The 17,567-nt window shown below is 43.7% G+C and overlaps 1 protein-coding gene across 1 annotated transcript in view; it reads right to left on the minus strand.

Moving 5' to 3' along the window:
- LOC138566788 (cytochrome P450 2F2-like) overlaps positions 1–13,596 on the minus strand; it is an 807,149-nt gene extending 793,553 nt beyond the window's left edge. Inside the window, exon 1 of the mRNA XM_069644442.1 lies at positions 13,486–13,596. The gene's annotated coding sequence lies outside the window, so the exon portion shown is untranslated. The remainder of the gene's footprint in view (positions 1–13,485) is intronic.
- Between the last annotated feature and the right edge of the window lie 3,971 nt (positions 13,597–17,567).

Below are 17,567 nucleotides of genomic sequence, written 5' to 3' on the forward strand. Positions count from 1 at the left end.
CAGCACCTTCACGGGTTGACTAGCAAAGCGCAAAGAAGTTCTCATTAGAAATATGAAGTGGGTTATAAAGAATTCGAAACAGGGGTGTGTTTGTGAATGAATGACGTGTATATGTCGTGGCATTATGCGGTCTGCAGGGGGCCGTCCAGCGTGAGGGGGGATGCTTGGCAGGAGACACGGGGTCTGGAGGTAGACATGGGAACAACAAACCCATGCTCTATAGACCACTTTGAAGTGTACATGGTCTTTGGCACCTCTTGGCCTTTATCGCTCCCTGACAGCTCCACTTGCCAGCAGCGCAAGTACCCCGGTGCGAACTGCCTTTGATAAGGCGGGGGGGTGGATCGGGGCGGTGGTCGTGCAGACAAGACACAGGAAGACTCGTGAATGGAGACACACTTATGTGGATTGCAGGGGGCCGTCCAGCGTGAGGGGGGATGCTTGGCAGGAGACACGGGGTCTGGAGGTAGACATGGGAACAACAACCCATGCTCTATAGACCACTTTGAAGTGTACATGGTCTTTGGAACCTCTTGGCCTTTATCGCTCCCTGACAGCTCCACTTGCCAGCAGCGCAAGTACCCCGGTGCGAACTGCCTTTGATAAGGCGGGGGGGTGGATCGGGGCGGTGGTCGTGCAGACAAGACACAGGAAGACTTGTGAATGGAGACACACTTATGTGGATTGCAGGGGGCCGTCCAGCGTGAGGGGGGATGCTTGGCAGGAGACACGGGGTCTGGAGGTAGACATGGGAACAACAACCCATGCTCTATAGACCACTTTGAAGTGTACATGGTCTTTGGCACCTCTTGGCCTTTATCGCTCCCTGACAGCTCCACTTGCCAGCAGCGCAAGTACCCCGGTGCGAACTGCCTTTGATAGGGCGGGGGGTGGATCGGGGCGGTGGTCGTGCAGACAAGACCCGTTTGCCGCAGGGCCTCACCAAGGAGAGGCCATCTAACTGAATGTAAGAGGATGGCTGCAGGATCTACTACATGGAAGGCAGGGGGGTGAGTTTATAAATACCTCACCCTCCCAGGAGAATATACACTAGATTCATTTAAAAAATCAAAACAACCATTGTTAAAATATATGTTGGGCTTTATTTTAGATTTTAATTAAACATAAATAATAAACATTACACATTGTAAAGTTGAGGTTGCAGCACATCGAGGGAAAATCCGCGGTATTGTCCACTGTCACTGGGGAAATGTTGTCTAATGGCAAGTACCGCACAGGCAGGTATTACTCTCCGAACGCGGTGTCCGAGCCTCCCGTGAAGCCACCAAGTGAAGCAACGATAGGCCACCAGCCTGTACCACCTGTGAAAAAAAAAGATGCAAACTGTATTAAACTGACCAAACTTTCTTATCAATGTCGATTCAGGTAACACATGTCATTTTTCTTAGAAAAAAATTATATCTAGAAAATGCACTATATGGAACCAATTTACATGCGTTCAAATGATATGTAAATGTAATTTTATATGTGGGAGACGACCATGAAATAGTGGTGGCATCACTGACATCACAAACAGAGTATACTTACTCGTTACTCGGATTACGCGGACGAACAGTGCCACGAAGTTCGTGCATAATCACCATCATCATCCTCAACACTGTCCGTGAGAGGCAGGCTTCCCTGAACTCTGGCAGCTCGGTGATGCATTGCGGACTTTGCTCGCCTTCCTGCTGACTTTGCTCGCTTTCCGAAATGTAGGCCAAGCACCCGGAATTTTCACGGCAGCAGCAGTTCTCCTCCTCAGTTGGCATTAGCTCGCACCGATTGCACGTGCACCAGGTGGAGACGCCGTCCATGCGACATGGTCCAGGCTCTTCATCCGTTGACTGGTCCTCCCAACTGCCGTCCGAATCCCCATCGTTTTCGCGTGCTTGCCTTTCCAGTAGTTCCTCCTCGGTGTACTCGGGCTCGTACATATACGGCATTATTGTGGCCATTGTGCGGTAAAGATAGTAAAATAATTTACAGAGATGGTACAGGTGTTCACACGGGCTACAAGCGGCGAAGGTAGCTGACCAGAGCACTGAAACGAGTCACAGAATACTCAAAGTAACACAGAGAGAGGAATGGAATCGAAAATCTGCTGCTGTATGTTGTGAAACGGTCTGTTTATACTTATTGGGGAAAGAGGCGTCCTGCCATTTCCATGGCAACACGTCAATAGCTGAGGCGCAGCGATTGTTGACACGAGACGTGCTTGAAATGGGCAGTACGCGTCTGCTGATGTCAGGCTCAGGGGCGGGGGATTTGATTAAGTGCCGCAAAGGCAGGTGAGCCAGGTCGATGCGGCGGAATGATAGGATTATCACAAAATGGAGGCTGATTTCGAGTGCGATAATGGGCGAAAAGTCGGGTAAGGTCCATAGGAAAGTTTCCTACGATCTACCGATTTATGCTTACAAACACATGGCCGACCCGTAGGGACAATAAAAAAAAAGTCCCGGAACTATCCTTTAATACGGTTATGTGTGATGATGACCTGATGTTCATGGAGGTCAAGTGTATTTTACTTCTTGTTTCTAGGAGATTTGGCCCTCGTCCATGAAAGTGAAACAGTGCAGCTGAAAGGTAATTACGCTCGACTGGGAGAGCATTTATAGATATCAAGGCTGGAGTAATGTAATCTCTGTGCCCCAACCTCAGCAAATAATCTTGCAGCAATGTTCTGCACTCTATATTGTCACGCTATTAAGTAAGTTGGTGCCGTGCTACCTGATATAAGCTATTTGCGTAGTTCAGTCCTCATAGAACGAGCACCATAATTCGAATTCTTGTGCAGAGATCGAAAAAAAGTGAGATTCAAGTCAGGATTTAAAGAAAATCGATTCTGGTCTATAGTGACCACTAAGTTCTTGTCCTCCATGGAAGGTGAAATAGAACGTGACAAGTTCATCAAGCTTTCAGGGATGAGAACCTGGTGTTTTTTTGGGTTGGGTAATGGTTAGAAGACATCCTCTGATCTAACTGTAGTACATTGTCAGTGATGTTTGTGTTTAGGAATATTAGAGTTAATTGAGTTTTGTTAGCATAGTTGTAGAAAGGCAAATTGAATGACCTCAAAAACGAGGGGAAGAGGTGAAAGGTAGAGATTAAAAATCAAGGGGAAAGTGAAGAACCACAGGGAACTCCGCACCAGCATTTTCAAGGCTCTGAGAAAATGGGTTGATAATCATCCATTGTGAGTTTCCGTTGAGGAAAGACATAATCCCATTTAGGGATAGTTACTAAATATGCAAGACGGGTGCTCTGTTTATGGGTGTTAAGTGTTATTCATTTGTTTAGTGTAGAAATGATGACACAGTGAATCACATGCACCTTGTGAAGATGTGATAAAGTTTGTGAGTGCTAGGGGATTGTCGAATTCTGAAATATGTTTCTATAACTCTCTTTCTGTTTGTGTTTGTGTGTGCGTGTGCACCTTTCATGTGTATATGTGCGTGTGTGCATGTGTGTAAGAAATGTTATTGTATATAATATGATTAATTAATTAATTAACAGTAATGCTATGTTGTACTTGGTTTAATTTAAAAGCACCTTGTTTATAAAACAATAAAACTGAAAATACATGTCCATTTTTCTCTTGAAGAGTACAGAAATGTTATGCTCTTCTACTATGCACCGACATTGAAGAGAAACAATTTTAAATCAGGTGAATGCATCGGGGGAAATGATTTTAAGGTTTTGGCAGGATAATTTTTCATTGTGAAATACCCTATGTAGTAAGAAATAATACGTGTAAATATAAAGGAAGGAATTAACCGTGATCATGCCTATCATATGCCAATTAATGAATTAAATTGTATATTTCGAGTGTGTGATAAATTTGATTCTGCCTAGCCGAAGTACAAGGATGAGTAAGGATAAAATGACCCACCCCGCACTCACACTTCTACAAACCAAAAAACAAAGCCTGCAGCACCTGATTGGTTGCGAGGTGCTACTTCCGCCCCCACCAAGACCGGCAGGCGGAGCACCATCACACCATTGATGGTAAAGCCCCTCTGAAAATGGCAAAATTTTTCATCTTGCTTCGTTCCCACCTCGCCACATCTGCGGAGGCAATGCAATCGGCTCATGTTGAGCGTGCAGAGCCCCAGACCCACATATCCCATTTATTGCCTACATCTACGCCACTAACCTTAGCGAGGTTAATGGTCGCTGAAGGATTCGCTCGCCATTTCCAGAGCACCTTCTGATTCCCCAATGCCCCGCAGCACCTGATTGGTCGCAAGGTGCTACTTCCACCCCCACCAAGACTGGCAGGCGGAGCCGGCTTCAGCAAAGGGCAAGGAAAAGGGCCTGTCTGTGCCTGTTGCGTGGCTGGATGTAGCATGGATGCACTCACACCTCCCTGTAAGTACTTTCGGATTCCTAATGTCGGCCCTGCCACACGCTGATAACTTTGATTCCATTACTCACCGTGAGTGCATCATCCGTTAAGACTCTCACCTTGCACTGTGTCTATATGCGCTTCCGTTAGCCTGCACTGCCTAAATTAGTATCTAACAGTTCCTGACGATGCAACTTCTAAATTTAAGGAGTCACTAAATCGCATATTACGGTCCCAGTTCACTGCCCCTACTAGTCTGTACTTTGCCACTATTGTCCACTTTTGCCAATTACACAGGATAAGCTGCTCTATGCTCACTGCTATTCTAACAATGTTGTAGGATAAACCTATATTGAGGATCACACTCGCTTATATCTAATTTACCAATTTGCCTACACTTGCTGATGTAGGATTAGCCCTTTTCTTTGTCTACATTATTATATGCTTTAGCCTGCTACTGTACCCTCCTATGCAAGATCAGCTCTCTCTGTTGACACTAGCACTTGACTGTTATCCTAATGTATTCACGCGTACTCTGCTTTTTGCCATTTGCTTGCTAGCAGCCATCTGTTTTATCTGTATGTATCGAGCTATCCCATTAGAATACCTAGCCTCCCTGATTACCTTTGTGCCAATTTACTGTTCATCCCTGGCCTACTCCCAGAGGTTAGACAAGATCCCTGAGACACAGAGAAATACTGTATTGTGTGGTCCAGACCACTGCGCCACTCAACCACAGACATACCTATTAAATCCTGGTCAGCCCTAACCTTTAGACCACTAGCAAATATCATAATGTATCTAGGGAAAAGTTTGCTGATTATATCCCAACTTGCCATATCCTTCCTAACCATGTCTCTAAGTAAAGTCTTACCATGTCCATTTTTAGACAGAAACCTCCAAATTCGCACAAGACTACCCCGACTCTATGAGCCTAGGCTCAATAAAAGGAATAACATGAACTGCCACCACAAGGGTACAGACACCAATTTATCAACGGGCCCTGCCCACAAGCCCTACCGCCATAACTGCTCGCCATCCACTATCTCTCATAATATGGAGTCTTCATGCCCAACTCTGGTGACCATATTAGGAATCTCTCATTTCTGGAGCCCTAATTAACTCAAGGTCCGTAGTGGCACAAGCCACAGAAATAGCTGACTTACTAGCCTCTGACAACCTTGATTTCGTGGCTATCACTGAATCATGGCTTCATGATGCAGCAGGACCAGCCCTCCTGCTTGCCATCCCATATAACTTCCACATTATAAGATGGATAGACCCAATGCTAAAGGGGGTGGCTTAGCCATTATATCCAAAACAAGCCTCGAACTAAGACTCTGTACCTATCAAACCCTTAAATCTTGTGAACGATTCACAGCCAAGTTACCTCTCTCTAGTAACCGGACCCTAACCATCCATTTACTGTACAGACCACCTGGCCCTACCGGCACATTCGAAGACGATTTGTCTAGTCTGCTCTCTAATAATACTAAAGACTCATCGCAGATATTAGTGCTAGGTGACTTTAACTTAGGCTTTACCGATCCGGAGGACAAAACAAGGACAATCTGCAGCAGCCATTCTAACTGAGCATGGCTTCACCCAAAAAATCCACGATCCTATCCATATCAAAGGCAGATCCCGTGACTGTATTGCTGACCTAAACTTCTCATTGACTAGTCTGAACATAACCCTGCAACCTTGGACAGACCCCTACTTGATAAACTTCACACTAACTTTAGACAAATCTATGCCTAAAGCCACGGCTACGGCACCTCCATTACATACGAGATGTAAAAGAAAATATCACAATTGACAAATTATTGCCACTCCTCCTGCCCTCACTGGACTCTACTTCTACGAATGACGACCCAAACTTCTTAGTTGAGATCTATAATAACTCCATGATTAAAGCCTTAGACACTATTGCACCAGCTAAACTTCGGAAAAGTAAACCAAAGGCTCACCTGAATACCTGGTTCACTTCTCAACTTAAAGAGCTAAGACTCCTAAAAAGAAAGCTACAAGCAATTTGGCGGCACACCCCCTTGGAGGATAACAAATCACAACTAAATTTGCTAGCCAGAAAATATGAGAAAGAAATAATCAACACCAAAAAAAATGTATTCAACGAAAGAATTGAGAAAACAAACTCCAATACTAAGGAGCTCTTCATGATCCTCCGGGAGCTAGAATCCCCCATACCTCCTGCAGACAACATCCCGAAAGACAAACAATGGTGCACGGACATTCAAAATGCACTGACCAATAAAATAGCCTCCCTCCAAACTAAAATTGAGAAAAAGAAAGCGTCATTGATACCAATAGTGACCCCTACCACCCTACCGCCCAAAGTTCCTAACCTCCTAACACCGTTCAGCTTCACTAAGGTGTCGATCCTGGAAACAGAGAAAATTATACTGTCCCTGAAGCCGTCCAACTGCAAAGGCGAAAATTGCCCTGCCCAAACAGTCAAAGATGCAGCTAGAGAGCTAGCTCCATTTAGAGCCAAACTTATAAATGCATCCTTTAAAACAAGCAGTGTACCTGAGAGCCTAAAAGAATCCTGGGTTCTTCTTCTCCTGAAGAAACAGACACTTGACCCATCTATCCCTACGAACTACCGCCCCATTACAACGGTCCCGACCGGGTAGCATACCTCCAGATCCAGGGTTACCTAGAAGCAAACCACCTTCTAGGATCGTGACAATTAGGTTTCAGACCCCAACACGGTACAGAGACCTTAAAACGCAAATCGATGAGCTTAAAGATAAGGGTAAAACATCGGTGTTACTGCTCCTGGATTTATCGGCCGCTTTTGACTTGGTGGACCACGCAGTGTTATGCAAACACTTAGCAACAGCAGCTCACTTCTCAAGTGATGCCATAGCCTGGGTTCAATCATTTCTAGCTAATAGAATGCTGACCCAAATTTCTTAGTTGAGATCTATTATAACTCCATGATTAAAGCCTTAGACACTATTGCACCTGCTAAACCAAAGGCTCACCTGAATACATGGTTCACTCCTCAACTTAAAGAGCTAAGACTCCAAAAAAGAAAGCTACAAGCAATTTGGTGGCACACCCCCTCGGAGGATAACAAATCACAACTAAATTTGCTAGCCAGAAAATATAAGAAAGAAATTATCAACACCAAAAAAAATGTATTCAGCGAAAGAATTGAGAAAGCAAACTCCAATACTAAGGATAGCATACCTCCAGATCCAGGGTTACCTAGAAGCAAACCACCTTCTAGGATTGTGACAATCAGGTTTCAGACCCCAACACGGTACCGAGACAGCATTAATCGACCTTCTGCAGCATTAATCTCCTTCTGCACCAGCGAACCCGATCCATACTACCTGTGCCGTCCCTCAAGGATCATGCGTCTCACCCACCATGTATAATATCTTTACCAAGCCCCTAGTTGACAAATTGGACAGACTGGGTATCACCTACACTAATTATGCAGATGACACCCAGATCCTAATTCCCCTTTCGGGCATTTTTGTCAGTGTTATGGCCTTGGTAAACGAAATATACACTCTCATTCAGGCATGGATGGCGACCCATGGCCTTTGCTTGAATGACGAGAAAATAGAGATCATGATCCTCAGCTCCAAAGCCAATTTAAACAAACTATCCCCAAACTACGCCTCATTTAACATAGATGAAAACACTATCAAAACCGTAAATAAGGTTAAAACATTGGGATTCTATCTGGATTCTACCTTCACCTTAAGGAAGCAAGTAAACTCGCTAGCCTCCGCGACGGCGTACACAGGTAAACTCATCAGACCATGCCGACCGTATCTATCTGAAGCAAGTTGTATCACCCTGGCCAATGCCCTTATATTATCTAAGCTTGATTATAGTAATGCACTCTATTTAGGAGCTAACAATTACATCCTCAATAAACTGCAGCTATTGCAAAATAATGCCCTGAGAACGGCTTTGAAGCTTCCCAATAGAGAGCATATTTCAAACACTAGAAGAGACTATCATTGGTTAAACATGTGTGACAAAATACTACTTAAAACTACATCACTCACTCACAAATGCCTTAACGACGCAGTTCCCCCATACCTAGCAAATAGAATAATCAGAAAAACATCCATGCGGCCGTCTAGAGTTATGAACTCCTACTGTCTAGAGATACCAAGGTTCAAGCTTACTAAAGCTGGAGGAAGCAGTTTTCCAGTCAAAGCTGCACAAGGCTGGAATGCCCTTCCTCTGAATCTCAGAATGAACCAATCTTACACCAGCTTTAGAAGTAGGTCACTAATCTGGCTGAGGTCTATTGACAGATAATGTCCTGGACTACCCTTCTACCTCCTTTACACTCAGGAAGCTACTGTCAGTCCACTGTTCTCTTTTGTCCTAGTACTTGTACCCATGCCTTCACCCTCGTCTTACTTGTTATTATCACTGTAATTATCATGTACTGTGTTTTACCTATACTTAGTTGTAACTAAGCTTAAGTATTCTTTCTTGCTGCGCCCAGCTACCTACGGGTTTGGTGCGCATTACTAAATAAATAAACAAACAAATAAACAAAGGTAAAACAGGGACAATCAAGAGATAAACCTCCTTTGCCTTTTGTGGTAACACAGATTGAGGTAAGGCTATGCTCTTTAAGAGTGGTGTGGAAGTGAACCAGTATTGACCCGAAGAACACAGTCCAAAATAAAGGGAATGTCCAATCAAGGTCCTGTACAAATATAAACACTTTATTAAGGCACACTATCTGCATGCAGACTGAAAAGAGATTAATACACAAAAACCCACCCCAAAAGAAGATGGAACAAACTGAAGAAAGTAGCACTTTGAGTAGTTCCAGGGGTGGTAGGTAAGGTACTACCATAAAAGGATATCTTGCAACAAAACAGGGGTGATCATGACCTAACCAGTCTCTGAGGTCGCAGTTGACTCTGGGTGAAGTTCAGGGTCAACAGTACCTGTTTTCAGTTCTTTGTGGGTTTACACATCAGACCCAGTGGCGTACGATGATGCAAGCTAATCAGGCTCAGTTCGGGCACATAAGATTGAGGAGGTCTTGCTAGCAAGCGAGCGTCAAGTAGGGGCGAATGCAGGTGTTCTGTGCAGACAAACAGCAGTGATTCAAGTGATTCAAATCGGGGCAGTCCGAAGAATGCTTTGCAGTTGGCCAGGTCAAGTCGGGTTTTATCCGCTGGCAGAATTCAGCGAATTACACTTCATTTGGGTTTGGTTCTGGCATTCAGCATTTGCTTTGGACCTTGTTGGTGACATGCTTTGCTAAGTCACGGTGCAGTATTGAGCTGGTTTAGATGAAGTGCGGCTGGTTGGAGGCACGCAGACACCAGCACCAGCCCCTTCCCTGTTGTTCAGGATGTGGGGAACACGTAGAAACCAGCTTCGTGCAATAGAATAGGGAGCTTCGCTGGTCTGGACCTTAGGTTGCTGTGAGGCCTTTGCAAAGGGCTCGAGTAAAGAATACTTCATTTCAGGGTCTGCTCCAAAGTACTGGTCACTCCTGATATTCCATGGAAGTGGTTAGGGGACAGAACTTCCTTCTGTCTTGGACGGCTCCTTCTTCACAGAGGGGTTTGGACAGTGCAGCTGTCCCAAAGGAATTCCAGGTGAGAATGCTCAAAATGTCTCTTTGGCCTTAAAGGATCCTCGAGGAACTGAGGAAATTCACCTGAAGGGGTGCAAGACCGCAACTTTTAAAGGTGCATGTCCTCAGATGATAGGTCGAAACCTATCCTGCTTTAGGGAACCAATCCCTGCTCCTGGTGGATAGGGTGGACTCTGCACTTTTAATGTCACACCCAAATTGCTTTGCTCCAGAGGAAATGGAGGAGAGACAAAAGATAAAGAGAGACAGCGAGAAACACAATGTTGGTAGTCTTCTTCCAGTGTCCAAAGCAATCCTGCCCTTCCTTCTCCCGTCCCTTCTCTCCTACTGATAACAAAGACCTTTAGACATGCAGCACACCGGTGTGAGGCTACTCCTCCTGGATGGGTGCGCTCCTTTGATACCTCAGCCCAGGACAGCTGCCTGCTGTGCAGATGCCTCTGGGGGAGGGGGTTACTGCCTTCACAAAGAGAATCGAAGAGAGTCTGGGTCCTCTGGCTTTCTGTCCTGTCATGTGTCAGTATCAGCCCCTCTTATCCCAAAAAACACGTTCCGTTCCACAGCATATCTGACTCACAAGAGCTGACACATGTGCGTTATCAATTGGGATGTAGCAGCCATGATCATAAGTAACGTCATGCACTTTGCCTAAACTCATGCATAGCTTATTCATAGAGAGTACCCTGCCACTAGCACGGGGTACTCATGATCATTGTAGTTTGGGTACAGGGGACATATCTTAAATGTAGCCCCTGTGCTGCAATTACTTTTCTGTCGCTGCAGTGGTTGAGATAGCATCTTGTGACCATTGAACTCTGTGCCACGAGCAGAGTGGGTGCTGTGGATCAGGTAACTGATGCAGCAGGACACAAGTACAGTATGCTTTTGGCATGAAGTTGCGACAAAGTGGGGATCCAGTTAGCAGATTGCCCCTTTGGTGAAGGAATCACACACATAATTGTATGCATTAATACAAATCAAAAAAGCCAGCTTTGCACTCTTGCCAGATGGAAATTCATCACAGTGAGCATTTCTAATACAATACTTACATTAGAAATTAAGCATAGACCACCATAAGCAAAGCAAAGCAAAGCTTTAACAATGCAAGGATCAGAAACATTTAAAATCGAAATGGCTAGAAGTCCTTTGGACTATGGAGTTTATAAAGATGTAAGTAAATAAATGCATACTAAATGTAAAAACAATCAATGAATGAAAAGAGAATTCTCCAAAGAATATGTATACACATTTTAATATGTGCCTAGATGCGGTTAAGTCCACCCAGAGTGCTATGTACATACCCAATAACAATACCAATAACAATAATAGGTATTTTAATGTAATGCAATAAAAGACATCTGCAATTGTGAAATACGTGACCGAATTGTGTGCAACATGTAACAGATGCATTCAGAAACCACACTAAACCAGCAAACCAGAAGCAATAGCCCTCACCTAAAATGGTCACGTCTAACAATTATGCAAATATACATTCTATACGTTTACTTCCGCACAAGGCCATTTTAACGAAATTTTGGGGCCCGGGTACAGACTTCTTTGGGCCCCCCTCTCAACCAGAGAAATTACGGGATCCATAATCTCTGATAGCGATCACAACCCATGGCCTGATATTCTTTCCTCCAGCAATGAAAATATGCATGGGTACTCACTCTCAATCCCCCTTACCCTCTTACGAATTGCTGGAATCAGAATAATAAACAAGCAGTATTTGAAGGGCAACATTTTCAGTCCACAACAAGAATACTTGCGTTCAAGCATAGGTACAGGGGACATTTTAACAATAGCAGCCACGAGAAAGGTGTCGTTCAGATGCAGGACAAAGATAAGTAGCCATATGAAAAAGGCACACATACCCCAGCATAGAGAGATAACTCGGATTAGCAGTCTCACTAGATGTTAAAGTGCTCGAGTAGGTGCACAGATGGCATAGATTGTGGATATAAATTAAAAGCTATGTTTTTCAAGTGTTAGTGCTATTAATCAGCGAAGAAGAAAATGAGTGTGTGGTGTGCAGTATACCAATGGCACTATTATTATATACAATGCAACACTATATTCAGTTTAATCGTGAGTGAGAGTGTTTTGAAGAACCTAAGAACTAAAGGACTCTTAAGGGCTGACCATTTTCAAAAGTTTACAGACTGGCAATTTTGGCAGGTTAGGCAAAACGAGAATACATGAGTTGCCCAGGATCATACATATTAGTTGAGAAGTGTAGTTGAGATGTGAGCCCAATTTGCAATTCCTGCACTTAACCACATTGTTGCCCAGTTCCTATCATAAAACAAGGTGCAATTATTTGTGAAGGTTTCACTTTCACGAACTAAACTAATACCCTATTGTTTTAAAAACTGACTTGGAAAATACACAAAAGGACAATGATACTAGCTTAATTTTCACTAACACAAAGGCAAGTACACAGCACTGCAATTTTATATTAATTGATGTGAACTTAAAAGGCTTCATCTGGAATTTTCATTTGTATTTCAAAGCTTCACATACACCCAACACACGTACTTGCGTTCTGTTATTTATGTTGTGCAGCTATACCATCGAAATTGTGTAAGAAAGCAGTTTGTTTTTTTCATATGAAAATATGTTCACCAGATCTGTGACATTTGATCAGACAGCACAGTAATATAGGGTGACATAAGATGATCTGTCTAGGATCACTGTATCGTCCGCTGGCAATGCTGGGATATGAACCTCAACACTTTTGTTCCAGTGTCTCGAATTTAACTAGCCAATTACATGCCCCTACAAACAATTTATGCTCCTCATTGTGTTCTGGAGGGGGGTGAACGACACTTTTAACAGTCCGCATTTGGAGGAACAAAGCTCTAGACCTGCACCAGACTGATGCCATGTTACTTTTTACATATAGCACTAATTGGCGCAGTTACGGTCCTGTGTCACACACAGTTGCTGTTACTATCGCAAAAGTATATATACTTGCAAGTTTATCCACCTCAGATAAGGAAAGACTGAGCTGGCTTTGCTACAATTTGGTACTGTGAACTGGCATATGAACACAAATCGATGTAACAAGTGCTTAACAAACTGAGCTATATTCTGAGAAATCACGGAACTCACATATATTAATTTCCGTTCCAACTTTCAGTATGGCACATGATCTACATATTTCCTATAGAAGGGTGAAAATTCTACAGGAGTTGTTCTCTGAATGGACACAACACACTGTGTGTACTACGATGAGCACAAAACACATTATAGGATTAACTCATATAATTAATACAAGCATATAGTACTTGTCAGCAACAGCCTGGCAGCAGGTTTGGTTTGTCAGCAGCGCACCATAAAATATCTTTTTACGTGATATTTTAGCTTTGTAAAGAAAATAGGCACTGACTGCTTTAAATCAGTCAGCCATTTGGGCCCCCGTGCCCAGAGGGTGGGGGGATCCGGTTCACAAGCCCCTTTTGTCATCCCATAAAGATGTCTCTGCAGTTCCATCCCCAACCCACCTTACCTTATATTTGCTGCACTGGTGGTGTGAAACTGTCATTGAAGTAGACTAATCCCGTCTGTCAGTCTGAAGTGCAGCTATGTGTTATGAGCTTTGCACATTTGTGGGGAAGCAGTCATTTCCAGCACTTGGCAGTGAGCAAGAAAATATGTTGCGTTCATTCCCAAAAAATAAATCCGCAAAGTCGGATAACTGAATGCAAATGTATGATTGTGCAACTCTTTCTCATGTGCTTCCATTGGTAGGCATGTCAGAATGTCTTGGATACTTTATTCTTTTAGCGCAGGGAACATGGGCCAGATGTTTGCTATAGATTGGGAAGTACAACATGTTCTTGCAATGAAACGTGTTCTGTGGCACTGGGAACTCACATTGTATGTTGGGAGAGGAGGGGCAGAATGCAAGCTCACACGTTAAGGAAATCCACCTAGCACACCTCAGATCTCCTGTCAATGGTCACACAAAACTCCTATCATGGTTTTACATGTATCTATTTACTTTATGTGTATATGTATTTGCTGCATTTAGACAGTGCTTTTAACCAAAGCGCTTTTCAAACATTGAGAGCAGTACAAGAAATGAAAAGAGAATGAACCTCTGAAAACATTTCCAAGATGTTATTTAAGTTGAAGTAGCTGCATTTTTAGGTGCTTTTTGAAGTGTGAAAGATTAGAAAAAGAGGGAATATTCAAAGGTAAAGAATTCCACAGTTTGGGAGCAAGCATCTGCAAAGAACTAAAATGGGATGCGGCACAAGGAGGAGAGGCAGAGTAAAGATTTTATGGAGGATGATAGGGTGAAATGAAGGCAAACAAGTAAGATGGGGAATCAGCGTGATTAGATTTAAAGACAAGACAAAGAATATTAAATTTACAACGCTGTTGGACTGGTAGCCACTTAAAGTGTTGTCTAATGCGGGGCTTGCATTGCCATATGAAAAGGCAATCCATAGAATGTTGACTAGTGATGGAACCTTGGGTTCCCTCAGCGTTCCATGGATGACAGTTAGGGATTCAGGATGGCAGATACTACTGAGAGGAGGATTTTATCTATGCTCTCCCTCTCCTTCTAACGTATGCCTTGAAATTGAAATAAAACATTTCTACTTGTTGTACCTGCTAGTTCCAGTGTCTTACCTGTATCCTGTGTCTTCTGATGAAGTAGTACACTACAAATTGGCAACGAGTAGAGAACATTTGGAACCCATGAGGATGATGAAATCGGGATCCATGATGATATGCTAAGGTGGAGGATCCCTTCCTTGCTGTTATTATTGACCCGCAAGGTTGAGGGGTGCAGAACAATGGAGAGAAATGCAGAGAGCCATGTTCTTGTGCCTTGATGAAATGAGGTACAAGGAGTAGCTACATAGTGGTCCTGCTGCTACATACAGGTATAGCGCTGGGCTCGTAGTCCCTGATGATGCACATTGATCTGGTGCACAGATGCCTGCCGGTATGGACCACCCTGGGACATGAAGTCATTTCCCAGTACTGTGCAGGAGTCACGGTATGCCCCCTTCATTGGCTCTCCTCCTGCCACGACATGGGACAAGGAAAACAAGGAGACATTTTTTGACCCTGAATTTTTCCACTGCGCTCTTTGTGTATCATGCTGTCCACCATCTTCCTGTGAGGCTCTACCAAATTGGGGGAGTGATGAAGATTGTTTGAATAATCTGAACTCTGAATCCCAACCTATCCTTAGAGATAGAGGATCGAGTGCAACTACTAACATACTTACTACTGTATCCAAAAAGCTGATTGCATTGTATCCAGAACCTTCACATGTTTCTGACCTAATACATTACTCTCACTCTGTGCTGTTTACTAGGAAAAGAAACAACATGACTTCTAAAATCATATATTGGTACACAAAATGGACAGGAAGTACAGTATTGACAGCGTGAAGAGAACTTGGTGGTAATGGAAGTATAGTTCCAGATTTGGCAAACTTGCCCACGACTATGCCCAGAGTGGTGGTGCTAGGGCATTGTGAAATGGAAGATCTCAGTGTTTTACTAGGTAAAGGGAAGGAACACCCAATAATTGGAGTGTTATTTACTAACAATAGTGAATGGGAAAAATAGTACCAGATAATTGAAGGTGTTTTGGAATTCTACTGATGCCCAATGTCATTCTTCAGACAGTCTAGACAATCGAACATGTACTATGATTCAGAATTTGCAGTCCCTAGAGATGGAATTAGAAGAGTTTATGAGGCATACTCAGGTGTATAATCAACAGTTGTGGTACAACAATGGGGCATAGACAGAGAAGGCCTGCCTTCAGGTTCTTTGCTTCCTGCACCGGCAGAGTTCATGTCTGCATATGTCCTTACTTCTGGTGGATAATAGGCCTCTAGAAATGCTGAGTTTCTGAGTTTCTGAGTGAGGTCGCTTGGGCCTTCAGGGTGACAGACTTGTAGATGATGCAGCAGGATTTTGATTGAGGGTCCCAGGAATGCCCCTGCCCACCCCCATGAACATGACTGGACAAAGAGTCAAGTACACTCAAAGTCACTCATCATATTTCGGACAAACCACAAGTAAAACGGAAAAAGTGACAGTGCCAACGCCACAGAGGACTTACTTGAGAAACTGCTTATATTTCCCGGGGACCGTGTTCTCATACGGAACTTTGTTCGCTGCTGGGATGCACCCAGATTGACAGCCCCCACACCATCAAAGCAGTAACTGAAAGACTGGTGAAGCTCAAGGAAAAGTCTTTCTGGAACCAAATGAATGACGTCAAGCCCTACATAGCTGTGGCCTCACCTGGCAACAAGATCGACAGGGCCAACTATCGTCAGCAAGAGGAAGAACAACATAACTCATAACTAATACTGCCGAGTGGAGGACACCCAATTGTTACTCACTCACATTCAGCAGAGTTAGGATAAGGACTTCCTACACATCCAGAGTGAGGATACACTGTGTTATTTTTCTCACTACACACATTTGTGGAGAAATTACGACTGTCTTATTGTATAAACTGTTCATGTTTGCCTAATGATCCACAACCTGATACATTTTCAGGCCAATTTGTCCACTTCATTAGAAGGTCCAACAGATTCCGAGCACGTCCTCCTAGCATATAGTACCACGTTTTCATAGCATATTTGGCCCAAGCTTACCCACCACTCCAACCAGGAAACCCATCTGTCCTTGCAGTACTTGGAGACACAAGAATCAGAACTATGTAGGAACAGGTATTTGTGTTCACCATAAGTGACTATATCATCCACATGGCATGAGCCTAATCTAACACTAACAAATTAACGCACAGTTGTTGAGTATTTCAGGCGGGCAACTGATATCTTCAACCTGCACAAGGAACCAGCTGCCCGTGTAAATGGGTAAAATATAAAGCTTATGTTGTTGTGCCTTTTATCCCAATTGGGGTCCTTGCATTTATTTTTTGGTGACTACCGCTTGTGTCTAGTGAAACCTCTGTATCCTCTACTAAAATTACTCCAACCCCAGCAGATGGAACGACCATGTCAGGTGGACAAGGGATCACTGTAAGCATGTTAAGGGAGGCAAGTGCAGTGTTGACACAGACATGGGGGAGTGGACCTGTATCTCACTGACACAGCTCATTTGTCTAATAACATGTGGCATAAACACACTACCAAACTAGGTAAGGAAACCACCGGGGAGAGCTGTTATGTCTGCTCACAAATCCCTTATGCAAAGAGTTCCTCCTGAACATTCATAGCAACTGAAATACCAGCAGCAAGAGCTAAATGCCTCATGTACCTATCCATGGTTACAACCTGAGGAAGATTCCAAGGGAATACAGCAACACTGAGATTAATGTCTCAAACAACATTTGCCTATGAATACAGCTACATAAAGACTCTTGACTTGATGAACAATTATTGGCAGTTAGACCAAGCTATACAATGTATAACTGATGGCCTGGAGAAAGGCGACATGAAAACTATAACACTGAAAAAACTGTCCGGCCGGAAGAGGGGGGTGAAAGGAATAGGAGGAGAACCAGGTTTTTGGGAGGGACCACAGATGCTCATGTATGTCAAACTATACACAGATGAAGGATGGAAAGATGGAGTAGTAGGAA

This window comes from Ambystoma mexicanum, chromosome 2p (assembly GCF_040938575.1).
Source record: "Ambystoma mexicanum isolate Mex_15411 chromosome 2p, UKY_AmexF1_1, whole genome shotgun sequence".
In the NCBI taxonomy this organism is placed as follows: domain Eukaryota; kingdom Metazoa; phylum Chordata; class Amphibia; order Caudata; family Ambystomatidae; genus Ambystoma; species Ambystoma mexicanum.